General features: G+C 46.9%; 1 protein-coding gene across 3 annotated transcripts in view; it reads right to left on the minus strand.

Moving 5' to 3' along the window:
• The window catches only part of FHL1 (four and a half LIM domains 1), an 87245-nt gene that overhangs the window by 20486 nt on the left and 49984 nt on the right, over positions 1 to 16775 (minus strand). The window contains exon 1 of one of the 3 annotated variants that reach the window (XM_073358468.2): positions 3933 to 4002. The exons of the other annotated variants lie outside the window; for them this stretch is intronic. The gene's annotated coding sequence lies outside the window, so the exon portion shown is untranslated. Of the gene's footprint in view, positions 1 to 3932; positions 4003 to 16775 lie in introns of those variants that run through there. 3 annotated transcript variants of the gene reach the window in all.

A 16775-nucleotide genomic window follows, 5' to 3' on the forward strand; every position in this document is an offset into this window, starting at 1 on the left:
AATATCCAGGACTGAATAATCAACTTCTCTCTGTGAACATTAATTTCTAAACACATCTGGGAGGCCCTCCCTCTCCCCCCAAACGTAAGAAAACTCGTTTTCCTGACTTTTGTGGCCTCCAGCTTGATTACCTGGAATTCAGTCGGGCTATATAAAGCAACACATCATAGCAATGATTTGCAGAACATATTTAACAAATGAAACTTAAGCATAACCGATAAGCAGAGCACTTCGCATAGGCTGTGTGTTAATGTCTCCAGGGAGCATGTACAAATGCGATAAAGCTTTATACAGGAACTCAAAGGCTGGGCTGTAAAAGTGAATAGGGAAACTGTGCTTAAACTTTATTAACCTGTTTGCCACTTAGGAAGGAAGACGAGACCTTAACCTACTAACCTTCTATTAGTACGTTGATACATTACAGACATAGTCTCAGTTCTTTTACTGCCAGCTTCTGTTGATGGAAGAGACAAGCTTTCAAGCTTCACAGAGCTCTTTGGAACAGTAGCCAAGCTCACCAGGGAGCACGACCAGAGCTGCTGGGAACTCAATCCCTAGCTCGAGAGGGAGTTCATTTCTGGAGCTGCTTTAGGAAAATCGGTGCTGCTGCTCCCAGTGAAGACTGAGCTCTTGGAAGCGTAACAAAAAGGGGATTACAGGTGTCACTGGATATCTTGAACTCCTGTTATAACTTGAAGAAAAGGAGGACTTGTGGCACCTTAGAGACTAACCAATTTATTAGAGCATAAGCTTTCGTGAGCTACAGCTCACTGGAGGCTGAAGAAGAGCTCTGTGAAACTCAAAAGCTTCCACCAACAGCAGTTGGTCCAACAAAGGCTATTACCTCACTTGCCATGTGTCTCTAATATCCTGGGGCCAGCACAGCTATAACAACACTGCAAACAGTATTCTCAGGTAGAGGAGGGTGTTTTCTTTTGATGCTAGTGTAAATCAGTGCAGCTTCAGTGACCGCAATAGAGCGAGGCTGAGGTATGGCAGCTGAGGATCTGGCCCCAGGTGTGGGATCTCAGTCACTGTACTCTGGATCCCTTCATGCAATGCCATCTGGTCTGCTCTAAACCGCAAAGGTGCCAAATGACTACACTTAAAAAGAAGGACCCTTCCCTTCATCAGTCATGAGGCATGAAGTTAATAGCACCTCTTGTAAAAGGGGATTGCAGGCTGGTGGTGCGTACCCCTGGCAAACCGGAAAGAGAGAGAAAAGGTTAAGGTTCATTTGTGCAAGGAGATTAACCAAGAGCAACGTTCTTCCATTGCAAAGCTTTAGTGTGTGTGCTCTCACCCAGCACAATATACAAGCTACTATGTTGATATATGAGAGGTGCTTTTATTAAGACATGGGCTACTGCAAGTTCCTGACGCATTTTGCAGTATCTATGCAGCCCCATCACCACAGCATCTGAGCACCTCACAGGTATAACAATGGACCCTCACAGCACCTCTCTGGGGTAGAAAGAAAAGGAGTACTTGTGGCACCTTAGAGACTAACCAATTTATTTGAGCATAAGCTTTCGTGAGCTACAGCTCACTTCATCGGATGCATACTCTGGAAAGTGTAGAAGATCTTTTTATACACACAAAGTATGAAAAAATACCTCCCCTCACCCCACTCTCCTCCTGGTAATAGCTTATCTAAAGTGATCACTCTCCTTACAATGTGTATGATAATCAAGTTGGGCCATTTCCAGCACAAATCCAGGTTCTCTCACACACACCCCATACACACACACAAACCCACTCTCCTGCTGGTAACAGCTTATCTAAAGTGACCACTCTCCTTACAATGTGTATGATAATCAAGGTGGGCCATTTCCAGCACAAATCCAGGGTTTAACAAGAACTTCTGGGGGGGTGGGTGGGGGGGATTTGTGCTAGAAATGGCCCAACTTGATTATCATACACATTGTAAGGAGACTGATCACTTTAGATAAGCTATTACCAGCAGGAGAGTGGGGTGGGGGGAGGTATTTTTTCATGCTTTGTGTGTATAAAAAGATCTTCTACACTTTCCACAGTATGCATCCGATGAAGTGAGCTGTAGCTCACGAAAGCTTATGCTCAAATAAATTGGTCAGTCTCTAAGGTGCCACAAGTCCTCCTTTTCTTTTTGCGAATACAGACTAACACGGCTGTTACTCTGAAACATCTCTGGGGTAGGGAAGTGCTAGTAACCCAGGTTTACAGATGGGGATCTGAGGCAGAGTGATTTGAGGCCATAATCCTGCAAACTCTTAACTTTCGACATGTGAGAAGCCCCACTGAAGTTAATGGGGCTCCTGAGATGCACAAGCACTTACAGGATTAGGGTCTAAGCTGCTTGCTCACAGTCACGCAGGGAATCTGTGGCAGAGCAGAAAACTGAAGCCAGATCTCTTGAGTCCCACACCAGTGTCTCTTGTCCACAAGACCAGTAAGAAGAACCTACCGTATGGTAACACTTGGCATTCTTGGAGCCGTATTCACTATTGAGGGTGTGTTTTAATAATAAGTTGCTAGTTAACAAAATATGAACGTCTTGCTAAGATCTAAATGAAATGTGTGGCTCTATTAACTCAGAGGTGCTTCAAGTGACACCACCTACATTAATTTTTACTGTAATGAAAAAAGATTAGAAGGACCAATACTCCGTTCTGTAGGAATATTGCACACATATTACACAAAAGACACCTGAGAATCTGGGCATGGACAGGGCTACATTCCATACCTTTCCCCTCTAATTTTGAAAGGATCTTTTATTCTCATCAAATTAACCCTCAAGGGCTGTGAACTCCACTTGTTCCATGTGTGCAGTTCAGATTGGTGTCAGCAGGACCTGGGCTACAAACTGAGAATACAACATATTCTCAGAGCAGAGCAACTTGCGATGAGAGTCAGAACGGTAAAAGCAGTTGTCATCTTTAGGCTATGGAGGTAACAAGGCATTGGACTGTTAAAAAAAATCAGTTAACTTGAGGAAATTGACCGAATTATTAAAATGTCTAACATCCATCAAAATCCCAAACAGTCGGTTTATGTAGGGCATTTTCAGTGACCTCCTCACATCAGACCATAAGCCATGAAATAGGTGTATGCTAAGGGGTACACACTAAACATGCTTGCTTAACTCCCATCAATGTACATGGGAGAGAGAACCCTACTCTTTCTTGCTAATGCAGACGGTCTCTCTGTTTGATCAAGGAGGCTACCACGAACACAGAGAAGAAATGCATAGTAACCACAATCCTTCCCCTGAAGTGTAGCAACCCATCTATGGTTATATTTTCTACCTCCCTCCTTTCTCCGCTACTGTACATTTCCCCTACTACCAATGATAATGACAAAGCCAGCACATTCCATAGTAAATATCCACAAGCCATTCCCCACCCTCCCGTCCCAAATCTGAGGATCATTTGATAGCTTTACTAAAATCACAGTCGAACCACAGGCTTCCCACTGCACTGTATAACAAAGCATTTACTATTTAAAACCATTTCAAAAGAGCTTAATCAACAATATCTTTGGCTACACAGTGTAATAACTTCTATTGTTACAATCCCAAATGGTTATCATTAATTACAGCTTGCCAATCGTTCAAACCACTAAGAATGTACTAAATAAAGAATCGCTTCTATGATACAATATCCTGCTATCAAAGCAAGTTGCACAATATAAAGGTATTTTAAACACAAGACTGGCACTTATTAAATAGTCTGTGCTATTTCCATTTTACCTGAATGTCTGTGGTAAGCCATTATTACGGGAACAAATTCACAGGCAGGCCCTTAGACAACTCAGTTCAGAGTTTCTCGGCTGATAAGAATGTGTCTCGTTTGATAACATACATTTAAGGGGAGGCTATTAATACAGAAAGACCCACCCGCAGTTGTCCCCTCCCCAGAGATCACAGATTAATCCCAGTCAAAAATTCTTACCATTTTAGGTGATCCAAGGGAGAAGAATAGGATCTGGTGAAAGTACCATAAACAACATATAAATACCTGCACAACTAGTTCAGCATCCAAATTAGTTTTAAAGGCAGAGAAGCACCATAGGAACTTGACCTCTCTGCTAAAGTACAGTTTGGCCTTGGCTTGAAAACTAGCTTACAACTGTTACAACATGTTAACCTCATGTATAGACCCAGATGGTTTGGGACAGTGCTGTCTCAGTTATACTAATTCTGAGCTGTTCTTTATTTAAAAAAAAAAAGGGCTGACTGCAAAATATTTAGGGTCCAGCTAAAAAAACAGAATGAGTTAAAAATGCCATTCTTAGACCCCCATCAGCTGCTCTGCTAGGTCAAGGGGAAAACCACAGTTCGGCATGCCAGAACCCAAGGCCCCTAAACAGTGAGTAGGGCACAAATAGGGGGAATTCACATGCACTGAAGATTTACTTCTGGTATTTAAAATCCTGCATAACTTAATGCAATTAGTTTTCACAATCACAGCTGAGGCTGGCCTTCTACTGTCTTTATAATAAGCCCCGTTTCTCAAGTATTACCCACTAGTTTACAGTGTGAAGTGGCAGGAAGCTATGTTAGCAGCTTCCCTAACACCACAGGAACAGCTGTTTGTTTCCAGGCATGGCAGACAGACAGGGTCATTGGTGGTCTGAGCTCAGGGCTGGAAGCCAGGAACTCCTGAATTCTAATCCTGTTTACGACACTGACTGACTGCGGGGCCGTGGGAAAGTCTGTTAACCTCTCGAGCTCAACTTTCCGCTCTCACCTACTCAGAGGAAGTTGTGAGTATCAGGGAGCTAATGTTGCAATTCTTTTCAACAAGGCCCATCTCTGTGGCCCCTGCACTTTGCACAGCAATTGGAATAGAAAGTTCTAAGGATCAGTGTCGGTATTGATGTTAGGTGTGCTGCAAACATCTGGAAAGTCACCTATTTTAACTACAGGAAGGTTGGCCAAGTACCACAACAATGCATATAATAGTCACACCAGTCAGCTCTCCTCTGCCCGGGAGCTTCCACACTGCAAAGATACAGTATCATAACCAGCCTCCTTCACAACTGTCATTTACATCTAAAAGTTGTGTAAGATGCCTTGAAACGACCATTTTTGAAAACATTAATTTCCAGAATGGCAAAAACAGCCAATCCACTTATTGTTGATCCAGCAGATTGTTCAGAAGAAACTAAAATGCTCTGGCTAAGAAAATTCTCCCACGCAACGTATCAAACTCTAACAAACTGTTATCGTGGTTCACAAGGCCGCAGGAATCAGAACTGGCATTTTTAACTGACACAGTCTCCTTTTATATAAACAGTATACATAGCGGATCATTTTGGCAAGGTCTGTGGTGTTCACATGGATAACCATTCTTGTTACTGTTTCAGTAACTCTCTGGCATACCACACCCCCTAGGATATGTGAGTGCTGGTGGTTCTCGCCACATTCCAGCTTGAGTAATTACAGCCTCCCTAAAATATCCTCTGTAATTTCAAACAGATTTGGTATTCTTCATTTCCTGGCCTAAAGAGCTGTGTAACATTCTTGTGCAATGTTTAAACAGCTATCACGTTCCACCCCAGAGATGGCTGCATTTCAATGGGAGTGAAGAGATTCATGAATGGGAAGGGACAAGCATTACGTACACATGTAAGCGTTCTGTAGGTATACTAGAGAGACTGTGAGGGTGTGAGAGTGTATTTTGCACCCAGACACACACAATGGAGAGGGAGAAGAGGACAAATAGGGAGAAAGGGACAGGCAGAGGTTCGGAGAACAGAATGGGTGGAATCCTGGCCCCACTGAAGTCGATAGGAGTTTTGCCATTCACTTCAGCAGGCCATAGGATTTCATCCCAGGAGTCAGAGTAACAGCCGTGTTAGTCTGTATTCGCAAAAAGAAAAGGAGTACTTGTGGCACCTTAGAGACTAACCAATTTATTTGAGCATGAGCTTTCGTGAGCTCACGAAAGCTCATGCTCAAATAAATTGGTTAGTCTCTAAGGTGCCACAAGTACTCCTTTTCTTCATCCCAGGAGTGTAGTTTTCAACACAGTGTATAATAGTAAGCCCATAAATTTCAAGTTATCACCATGTGGCACAGAGACGACCCATGCCTACCGATATGGGGGGGAGGGGGGGAGCATGCTCAATACAAGCCAAGCACCAAATCTTGGGGGGGGGGGGGTGGATATGTGACCCCACATGACCCCCTCCCCGGATATGCCGCCTCTTCTGTGGCACAATACAGGATAACATGGTCTGGAGCACAGCTCCCTCACTCCAGAGGTGGTGGCCCAGCTGGTTTCCTGGTTGGTAGTCCTAGCATAACTGGGCAATAGACAACAAAATGAAATTCAACAAAGACAAATGTCAGGTGCTACACTGAGGGAAGAAAAACCAAATACAGAGTGGGGGAGAACCGGCTCGGCAGCAGCACTGCTGAGAAGGAGCTGTTGTGTGGGATCACTCAACATGGGTCAGCAATGCGATGCTGTTGCAAAAAAAAGCAAATGCAATTTTAGGTTGCCTGCACAGAGGCAGAGCATGCAAATTGCAAGGAGGTGACAGTAGTGCTCTATTCGGTGCTGGTCAGGCCTAACCTGGAGTGCTGTGTCTCATTTTGGTCACCAACGTATAAAAAGGATGTGGAGACACGGGCCAGAGGCGACTGACAAAGATGATCAAAGGGATGGACTGCAAGCCATATGAGCAACGGCTGAAGGAACTGGATATGGTTAGCTGGAAAAGAGGAGGTTGAGGGGGAAAATGATTGCGATTTTCAAATACTTGAAAGGCTGCCATAAAAAAAGATGGAGAAAAGTTGTTCTCTCTTACCACAGAGGGCAGGACAAGGGTTCAAATGACAGCATAGCAGATACAGATTAAATCTCAGGAAAAACTTCCAAACTGTAAGAACAGCAGGACAATGGAACAGACGCCTCGGGAGATTGTGGAAGCTCCTTTACTGGAGGTTTCCAAAAGGAGGCTGGAGAGCCCCCTGTCTTGGGTGGTTTAGACACAGTCAATCCTGCGTCTTAGCAGGGGGTTAGAGCAGATGATCCCTGAGGTCTCTTTCAAGGCTATGATTCTATGGCCTTAGGCAACTTCACACTTCACTCCAGAGCAGTGTTTCGCCCCCAGTGATCACCGAGACCCCTTCCCACCTCATGTACTGCTATTCGGGCACTGTCTGGTAGTAACAGCAGTACTGTTATTGTTATGTAGATCGTCACCGAGCCCAGAAGGCCACATTGTGCTAAGCTCCAGGGAGACACCGGAGTTTACACTGAAAGTGGAGCAGCCAGCCCAACCTGAGTTCCCTATCAATTCTGCCAGGAGAATCAAGTACCAGCAGAATTTCGAAGGGCAGTGGACGCAGGTTCTTACGTCCCAAAGCAATCAGGAGCCGGAATTCACGGTACAGGAGTTCTGAGTTCACCTCCAGCCCCAGGCACTTCTTTCTCCTTCTGTGTATTGATCCTGTCTTGCTGAATTCAGGAAGCGTTGAAACCTGTAGCGTTAGGCACTAGTCTGCTGGCCAGGATGAGGACTGAGGATGAGGATTTGAGCTGCGCTACCATTTTTAACATTGGTAGTTTAGTCCTCGATTTCTTTATTTTTTCAGCTAATACAGGAGTTACACAAAGAGACAGTCCCCCAAAGTGAACATTTTATCAGCACGGTGGCTGTTGAGCAGGCAGCATGATGAAGGGATCGTGTCATGTACCTGAATAAAGAGTGATTCAACATTGTGTTTTCCAGAGTATTTTCTTGACCTGAATCATCCTGCCAGAAAAGGCCCGAGCAGCTTCAGGCTTCTCACATGTCCATCTGTCACTCGACAAGACAGAAACAGTCACTTAAATAGGAGATAGCCAGGCATTGATGAACTATTAGTCACCATCATGAGAGACAACTGAGCAGCAATAAATATAGAGAGGTGGCAGGACATCATGCCTACATTTCAGAGTAACATTTTACTTTAAAGCTCCATGTATGTTGACTGCGCTATACACAGTACTGTGAAGTGACTGATAAACAAAGAAGGATACACCGATGACTTGGACTCCTGGACAAATTCAGCCTCCTCCCATCGCATACTGCCCCATAATCGTTTCACTTCCCTCCAGCTAGGTTTTGGAATTCTGCCCCCTGATTTGGAATCATCTGTGACAGCAGAGGGCAGGTGCAGTAAAGGTGCCTGAGGGTTGTCATTCCAGGCAGTGAACATTTAAGAGAGAGTTTGCACAGGGCTTGGTGGCTCCCAAAATGTACTCACAGAATTGAAACAAAAAATGTTTCGATGCGATGTTTTTATTCAAATTGCCAATGCCACAAAAGCCAATTTATTCTCGCCCACAAGAGAAAACACACCTTTCAGCCAAAGATCTCATGGGAAACATCCCTTCAGTTTTCAGTCCTCCCCTCACATCCCTTTTACAGCTGCAGTGAAAGATGAACGTTGCAGCATGCCTGGAAGGTGAAGGGACCGGGTTCCGGAAGAGGGAAGGGTTTTCAGGGTCATGGAGCCCTCATGGGAATCGCTCTGCCAGCAGCTCCCCCTCACTTGAATGGAAGAAGCTCCAGCTAGGGCATCTCTGCTAATCTCAGCTGCATCAGTGGGGTACCTCCAGTCACTGGGCCCCAAACCAGTCTAGGATGTATAAGATAGGCCCCTTGAACTCCACCCAAAAGGTGACGGGAGCAGCACAGTTCTCACAGCCAGCCCACCCTCGTCCATTCTGCAAGGCCATCAAATGCTGGGTGATTCCTTCCACGGCCCCAGCCAGTTTCGATGTGATGGAAACACTGACTTCCATCAGTATGTTGAGCTCACTGCTAGCCAGGGGTCCTGACTGACTCTCCCTATGGCCTTGAGCAGGGGGAGAAGGGACAAAACCAAGCTCTGCTGTGCCCTGCACGGACTTCCAGAGTGGAGGAAAAATTGCCCCAAACTTCCTTTTGGTCACTCCCAGAAAGGGCTGAACAGAACCACTCAAGAGTAACTTACCCAGCCCTACCAGGAACTGCAAGCATCCCAACAAAACCTCATGGTCAGCAGATTCAAAGGAGGCTGACCAATCCCACAGAATCAGCAGTGACGCCTTCCCTGTTCTCATCCAGTGCTAGGAGATCATCAACCCCAGAAGCCAATGCGGTGCCTACCCCCAACCGCAGTCTGAACCCACATAACCAGGATGACTCGGAAACTGTCAGTGGTGACCTACCACCACCTTCTCAATGACCTTCCCCAAAAACGACATGAGTGAGGCAGCTCAGTAATGGGTAAAACAGACAGTGTCAAGTGGTGGTTCCTTAACCGGAGTCGTACAAGAGGTACTCCACAGCCAGTGGGCACACAGCCCAATCCCAGGAGGAAGCCATGAGCAAACCCACCAAAAGAGAAGCCAGCACCTCCCCGCTGGCCTTCCCCAGCCAGGAGAACATGTACCCAACTCCAAAGGGTGTGGCACAAAACACCCCTAGCACTTCTGGAGCCTCAGTAAACAGACTGACAGAGGCTCAAGCACAAGAACTAGCCTTGTCCTGTCGCGGACACACCATGGTAGTGTCTCCATGGAAGAAGCCAGATCAATCCAGCTCTGAGTGGTGTTAGCCACAAAGCATCATGAAAACTCTTCCCGAGAATGAGGACTAGACTCCGTAACAGATCAGAGGCAGCGCAGACTCACCAGGCCAAAACCACCCAGGCCAAGTCCTGCTGCAGGAGACCTTGTGGATGATACAGCAAAGGCAAAACTGCATTTCTTTGCCTCCTCCACAGCCACAGTGCACTATAAAACTTATAAATGCTGCACTCAATCCGATTCAATCCTAGCTATCCACCCCAGGGCACCCCAGCCATCTGCGTTCATCTGTAGAAAGCCATACATAAGCCATGGTGACACATGGGAGCAAAGCCAGTTGCTGTACAGATGTTTGTACAGCTGTAGTAAACCACAAATAGCAGTCTGTGGGTTAGACTACATTCTTCCTCTGAGCCATCTGGAATTCCTCAGGCTCCAGCCAGCTAGGGAGGGCCTCCCTACACTACAGCTCCTTCACATCTGCAGGACAGGTGTGCTCCACCTCCCATCGCAGAAGGCAATGATCAGCCCATGACACTTCCCTGACCTCCAATCCCACCCCGAGCACTAGATCCAGATTGTGGCCGACTGTGTGAAGAGAGTCAGAAGGCACCCAAGACAGATACATGGGATGCTTTTAGAACCAGATATGCCGGAGGTACAGGAAGACTGGGAATAAGTTCATTAATGTATATACGGTGCGAAGACACTATATGGTCAGATGCCATCTAAGAACCTAGATATGAATGTGGGAGACTCAGTGCTTAAAGGGGATAGTGTGGGAGGGGCTGCAAGGAGCCAGCAAAATAAATAAGTAAGTAAAAGTTGAGCCAGACTGCTGAGGGATGCACTTTAAGAACTGTTTCACCAACAATCTGCTACTTCCAGATTATGGTAGACCTCCTCTCTACTTTTTTCAGACCACTTGAAGCCCTGGGGCGAGGAAGAATAAAAACATAAGAACAAAGGAAAAGGGAGGGAAGCCGAACAGGGATGGGAAGTGACTAGAATTAAGGATGGAATGGGCCAGCGGGACACTGGAAGTAAAGAGGGTGAAAAGTGGAAAAATAGCAGACATGGAAAGAGGGGGACGTGTAAGCGCCTATCCATCTGTTTTACTCCACGGGAATATTGTCAGGACTCTGCCCCCAGCCAGCGGAGATAGTCCCATTTTACTTCCATGCCACCACCTGCTCTGCTCCCAAACCCCTTCCAAGCACACTTTCACTCCACCTGTTGTGGACATTGCAAACCTTTGACTGGTTGCTGATAGCCAACTGACATGGAGATTTGAGTGGGGGCTATAAATCAGATGCTGCTTTGTGCATCCAAGTTTTTGTTCAATCCCTCTTTTCTATTTCGGGCTTGGATAAGAGAACCAAAGCCAGGAAAGCTTCCTGCCAAATAAAGCAGAGCATGTAGATGAAGGGAAAGCAGTGGATGTGTTGTTCCTTGACTTTAACAAAGCTTTTGACATGGTCTCCCACAGTATTCTTGCCAGCAAGTAAAGAAGTATGGGCTGGATGAATGGACTATAAGGTGGATAGAAAGCTGGTTAGATTGTTGGGCTCAACGGGTAGTGATCAATGGCTCCATGTCTAGTTGGCAGCCAGTATCAAGTGGAGTGCCCCAAGGGTCGGTCCTGGGGCCGGTTTTGTTCAATATCTTCATAAATGATCTGAAGGATGGTGTGGATTGCACCCTCAGCAAGTTTGCAGATGACACTAAACTGGGAGGAGAGGTAGATACGCTGGAGGGTAGGGATAGGATACAGAGGGACCTAGATAAATTGGAGGATTGGGCCAAAAGAAATCTGATGAGGTTCAACAAGGACAAGTGCAGAGTCCTGCACTTAGGACGGAAGAATCCAATGCGCCGCTACAGACTAGGGACCGAATGGCTGGGCAGCAGTTCTGCAGAAAAGGACCTAGGGGTGACAGTGGACGAGAAGCTGGATATGAGTCAAAAGTGTGCCCTTGTTGCCAAGAAGGCCAATGGCATTTTGGGATGTATAAGTAGGGGCATTGCCAGCAGATCGAGGGATGTGATCGTTCCCCTCTATTCGACACTGGCGAGGCCTCATCTGGAGTACTGTGTCCTGTTTTGGGCCCCACACTACAAGAAGGATGGGGAAAAATTGGAAAGAGTCCAGCGGAGGGCAACAAAAATGATTAGGGGACTAGAACACATGACTTATGAGGAGAGGCTGAGGGAACTGGGGATGTTTAGTCTGCGGAAGAGAAGAATGAGGGGGGATTTGATAGCTGCTTTCAACTACCTGAAAGGGGGTTCCAAAGAGGATGGCTCTAGACTGTTCTCAGTGGTAGCAGATGACAGAACAAGGAGTAATGGTCTCAAGTTGCAGTGGGGGAGATTTAAGTTGGATATTAGGAAAAACTTTTTCACTAGGAGGGTGGTGAAACACTGGAATGCATTACCTAGGGAGATGGTGGAATCTCCTTCCTTAGAAGTTTTTAAGGTCAGGCTTGACAAAGCCCTGGCTGGGATGATTTAATTGGGGATCAGTCCTGCCTTGAGCAGGGGGTTAGACTAGATGGCCCCCTGAGGTCCCTTCCAACCCTGATATTCTAAGATTCTATTCTATGATTCTATGTGTGGGGCAGAGGGAAGCACTACCCTGCAAACCCACCCTAAATCAAGAGATTTCTAGTTACTAGTTTCTAAGGTGCCACAAGTACTCCTTTTCTTTTTGCTAGTTACTGAGAACACTCATGTAAGACAGTGTATTTGACACCTGTTAATTTGTATTACAGTTACTTTTCTCCCCTAAGAATTCTCCTCATGGTAGCAGGTGGACTGTCCATCCCTGTGACCACACACAACCCACCCCACTGCTCTAGGCCTACATAAGACAAAGCCCAGAAAGAGCATTAAGATTTTCCTTTTAGTTGATCATCTTGATATTTTTGTCATTGTTTCCTTCCACTCAAGGATCTCGAACTGAACTGCTTGAATTGTGAACATGCTCCCATGATGAAGGGACATATTTTCACCCTTATTGTTCAGAGCTGGACACTGAAGCAACAAGAGGCAAGCCTCTGATTTAAGTGACCTACCCAGAGTCAAACTGCAAGACTGGATCCAACACCTATTGATGTAATTCTTTGCATCAGGCCCCAAGTCAGCAGTGGAACCAAGAGAGTCAAGTTCTCTCGATTTCCAGTCCACTCTGTCTTTCCAATGGCTCTTTTATAAAGACTGAAAAAGAACAAATAGTAGTGTTCATCTTGCAGCAGAGCTACTTGGTACAGCTCATGGTCTGTGTGGTTAGGATGAGTCTGCTGAAAATATTCTCAGCTCTATATGATACACGCTTTAAAATAGTTTATTTTTATTGCTTAAAGTGCATCGTTAGTTAATGCGCCTCAGTGCACAGTTCTGGAGCACGAGAATGGAACTCTGCGAAGTGCTGGCCTAGATACTGTGTCCGGAACAGATTCAGGAATAGCTGTGCCTCTGGGCAGCCTTTCGACTTCGGGATGTAAGTCTGCAGGATGGTGCATGAGGAGGGTTGACCTGCAGGGCTCGGGTACAGCAGACACAGCACTGCCAATCCCAAGCATTGAAAATCACCAAAAACCACCACCCTAAAAAAATCATGAGATTTTAAAATAAATAAATAAATGTGGTGTTCTTTCATCTGCCTTCCGGCTTCTGAGCCTCTAGCTTCAACGCAGGCCCCCGTTTCAAACTTTTCTCTGCAACCGTGAGGCCTGGAAACTTACTTTTTTCAGAAGAAAGCCACGATTCTTGCTTAATCCAATGCCTTCAGGAGACAGGGCTTTTAAGAAAACATGGCGTGACATGAGAGCATGTGACAGGGCTCCACTCTCTGCCTTCGGATGACCACAAACAGGCTGGACACCTTCCATGTTGATAATCACCAGCATGTTATTTATTAGGTCCCCTCCATCAGGACAGCCTTGTACAACAACATACAAGTGGACATAAACTTCCCCCATAGCCCACTCTCCAGGGAGGAAGGAGAAAGTTCTCCTAATCCTGTATCCCCTGCCAGCCTTCTTCTCTTGCACTTCTTTCCTTGCCTTTACCTGTGTCCCGCTGATGGGCAGATCATTCTCATTAGCTCAGCAGCCTCCAGCCTAATTAAGCCATTGAGCACCCATCTCCCAGTGAAGTCCACTCCAGGGGGATAGCTGGTCCCCTAAGGAGCAGAGTGCTGGGTCAGCTCTCGACTCCTGGCACGCCATCACAGAGTGCAATCAAATCGTGGGCATGGGTAACACTGTGCGCTGCCAGACACGCCGGACAACATGCAGGCCCAGGATGGCCTGCTCCAATGACAACCAGAGCCCAGAATGTGCCCCGGCACCGACCGAGGGATTGGAGGGCAGGGTAAAAGGAGTCCTCCTTTCTCAGGCTTCCTGTTCCACAGTGGCTACAGCCCTATAGGGCAGGACTACAACTCCACCTCCTTCTGCACTACACCATGGAGCTGGCTGGGCTCACAGGGGACAGCAGGCTGAACCCTTGCCAGGGCTGTAGTTGCATGCTCCCACTGAGCTTTGGGGAGCCGCAGGAGGAGTTGTGCCTCCCCTGACACACATTGCCTTCCAGCAGCCCAGACAGGCAGGGTGTCTGCATGCCACCCAAGGGCACCAACAAACCCTGCAGCAAACAGTAATACGCTCTGGATTCGTTCAAAGCAGCTGAGGGCAGAGGCTGGCCTGCAGAAGGTCTGTTACTGGGGATGATGGGCCAGGCAGAGAAAACCCAGCTTGACTTTCAGATCACAGGGTTCCAAAAGTCATGTTTTCACTAGTAACCTGAGCAAATCTGAACGAGAGTCATTTACCAACTTGGGATCCCCAATGATGCAATTACTGTACCTAAGTTTCTGTTTGACCAAGACATTGGATGTAACACTTTCTGCTTGAGAGAAGTGCCAGGGGATATTTGACTACCACAATACTCAGGACTGGAACTTTATATCTCACCCAAAAAAATTCAGCAGCTTTGTAACGACTCAGAGAGAAGAGAGCCAATTTCTGTATCACCCGCACTGTGTCCCTAAGAACTATCCCATTCCGTGACTAAACCAACTCCACTCTGCTTAGATCTGACCACAGCACAGCTGGGTGCCTGCAGGCCGTGCTCTTCATTGTAAGTGTAAGCAGAGTCAGGATGAGCTCCACCCTGACATCTGGTGGTGAGGTGCGGCAAGTTGTGGAAAAGAACTTCAGGGGCTGATCTCATTTGCATAAGCACACCCACCCCGCCTAGAAAGAGGCCATAGTTGCCCAAATAGTCACTTTGGCTGCTGTGGGATCCCCAGTGTCTCTGTTATTGGGGCAGGAAGAATAAATTGTTATTACCCTGATTATGGGAATCAAGGACAGTGGAACTGCACTTGGCCTTTTGTTATGATGGAGGGACTCGCCATCAACTAAGTAGCACTCGCTAGGCAAGGGTCATGGGTTCCAAAACTCTGTGAATAGAGGGGGGGGGGTGCTGGGAACAGGTTTTAATACTTGGTGGCCTGGGGGTCCCTGGTGAGGGCCTTACATGCTAATTGCACTTCCTCCTCTCTCCACTGTGGAATATCAGAGCTAATTTTGACTCCATTAGGAGTCTAGTTACAGGCTGCTGAGCTGAATTCACTTTGGGATAACGGTGCACCAGCACTGAGGCTCCCCTACTACAAGTTGAAATCACCAAAGAGCTGGAATTGCCAAGAGCTGGAATCACTGAGTGTTGTGTTAAGTAGCGGGGGAGCCTGAAGCTGTATGGTGGAGCAGTTTGCGGGACGGCGAGCAGAGCGGCTGGTGGAGCAGAGCAGTTTGCGGGACGGCGAGCGGAGCGGAGCCCCATGGAGAGGTGGGGCCATCAGTGTTGGACCGTGTACAGTGCCCCTTACACCCCCCCTCAATCTCCACTCAGGGTGGGAGGTAAAACTCTGAGATAAACTTTTGAACTCTGGGGCCGCCGTGACTAAGGACAGAGACTTTTGGGTCATTGGACTTTTGGGACTTCGAACCAAAGGGAAAGGACATGCCCCAATTTGCTTGGGGTGGGTTTTGCTCATGGGTTGTGTTACGAATCCTGTTGGTGGTGTTTCCCCAACATAATGCCACATTGTTTCTCTCTGTTATTAAAAGTCTTTTTGCTACTCTCGGACTATGTGCTTGCGAGAGGGGAAGTATCGCCTCTTGGAGGCGCCCAGCGGGGGTGGTATATATTTGTCCCAGGTCACTGGGTGGGGGCTCGAGCCGGTTTTGCATTTTGTTATTGGAATGGAACCCCTAGATACTGAACCCGGCCCTTGTTGCTGCCAACTCTGACAGGCAGAAGGGTTACATAAGATATCTTCCTGCAGAGGCAAGCGCACCAGAGCTCCCTGCGGTTTGACCAGAACAAGGCTCCAGTCTGATTCACCTAGCAGAGCTAATGCGGTAGATTACAAGGATCCTTGATTGAGTTTTAGCTGCAGTAACAAGTGGAAGGCTCATTAAGCCCAGCTATGGGCTGAGGGACTAATCAGTTACATGTCCCCCCGGGACCCGGCCACCAGCTCCACTTACCTTTGGAAATTAAAACTTCTGGGTTGAGCAAAAGTGGAATGACTCCCTGTCAATCCAGTAACACACAGATCCTGGCAGGACAACCCCTAGGGGAATCTCCTACAGGAGAAGCAGGTTTGATGTGTAGCCACAGAACACTCAGTGACCACTCGTGTGCTCCTACCACACATGTTATTAGTGAAACTGTTACTGAAATAATCTAGAATGCCTCCCAGCATGTTTGCAAGCTGTATAAGGCTTTCCCTTGGGTGGATTTATACAATTCACTGAAAGGGTCAATGAAGGAAGAAGTTTGGATATGAATTTATATTCAAACAGAAAGCTGGGCAAGTCCATTTCCTTGGAAACAGACACCAGTGCAACAAGATTCAGGAATTAGCATCTTCTCCTAGCCTCACAAACCCATGTGTCAGTACACAATGCTGCTCCTGTACTACACCAGCCAGCCAGAGCGTGACCATATGAAGGTCGCAGCAGTCAAATTGCTGATGTTGGTTATGCCCATATATTTCCTGCATGAGTAGGATAAAACTTTGGCTTAGGGGGTTTCTGGTTAAACTGAGCTCTGAAGACGCACTTACTCTCTCCATAGAAGAATTGCAAACCATCCAAGTTTCCCCCACTCTGCTTCACCTCTGACATGGAGAGACCTGCTCTAGGG

The sequence above is a fragment of the Lepidochelys kempii genome, chromosome 9 (genome assembly GCF_965140285.1).
Source record: "Lepidochelys kempii isolate rLepKem1 chromosome 9, rLepKem1.hap1, whole genome shotgun sequence".
Taxonomy (NCBI): domain Eukaryota; kingdom Metazoa; phylum Chordata; order Testudines; family Cheloniidae; genus Lepidochelys; species Lepidochelys kempii.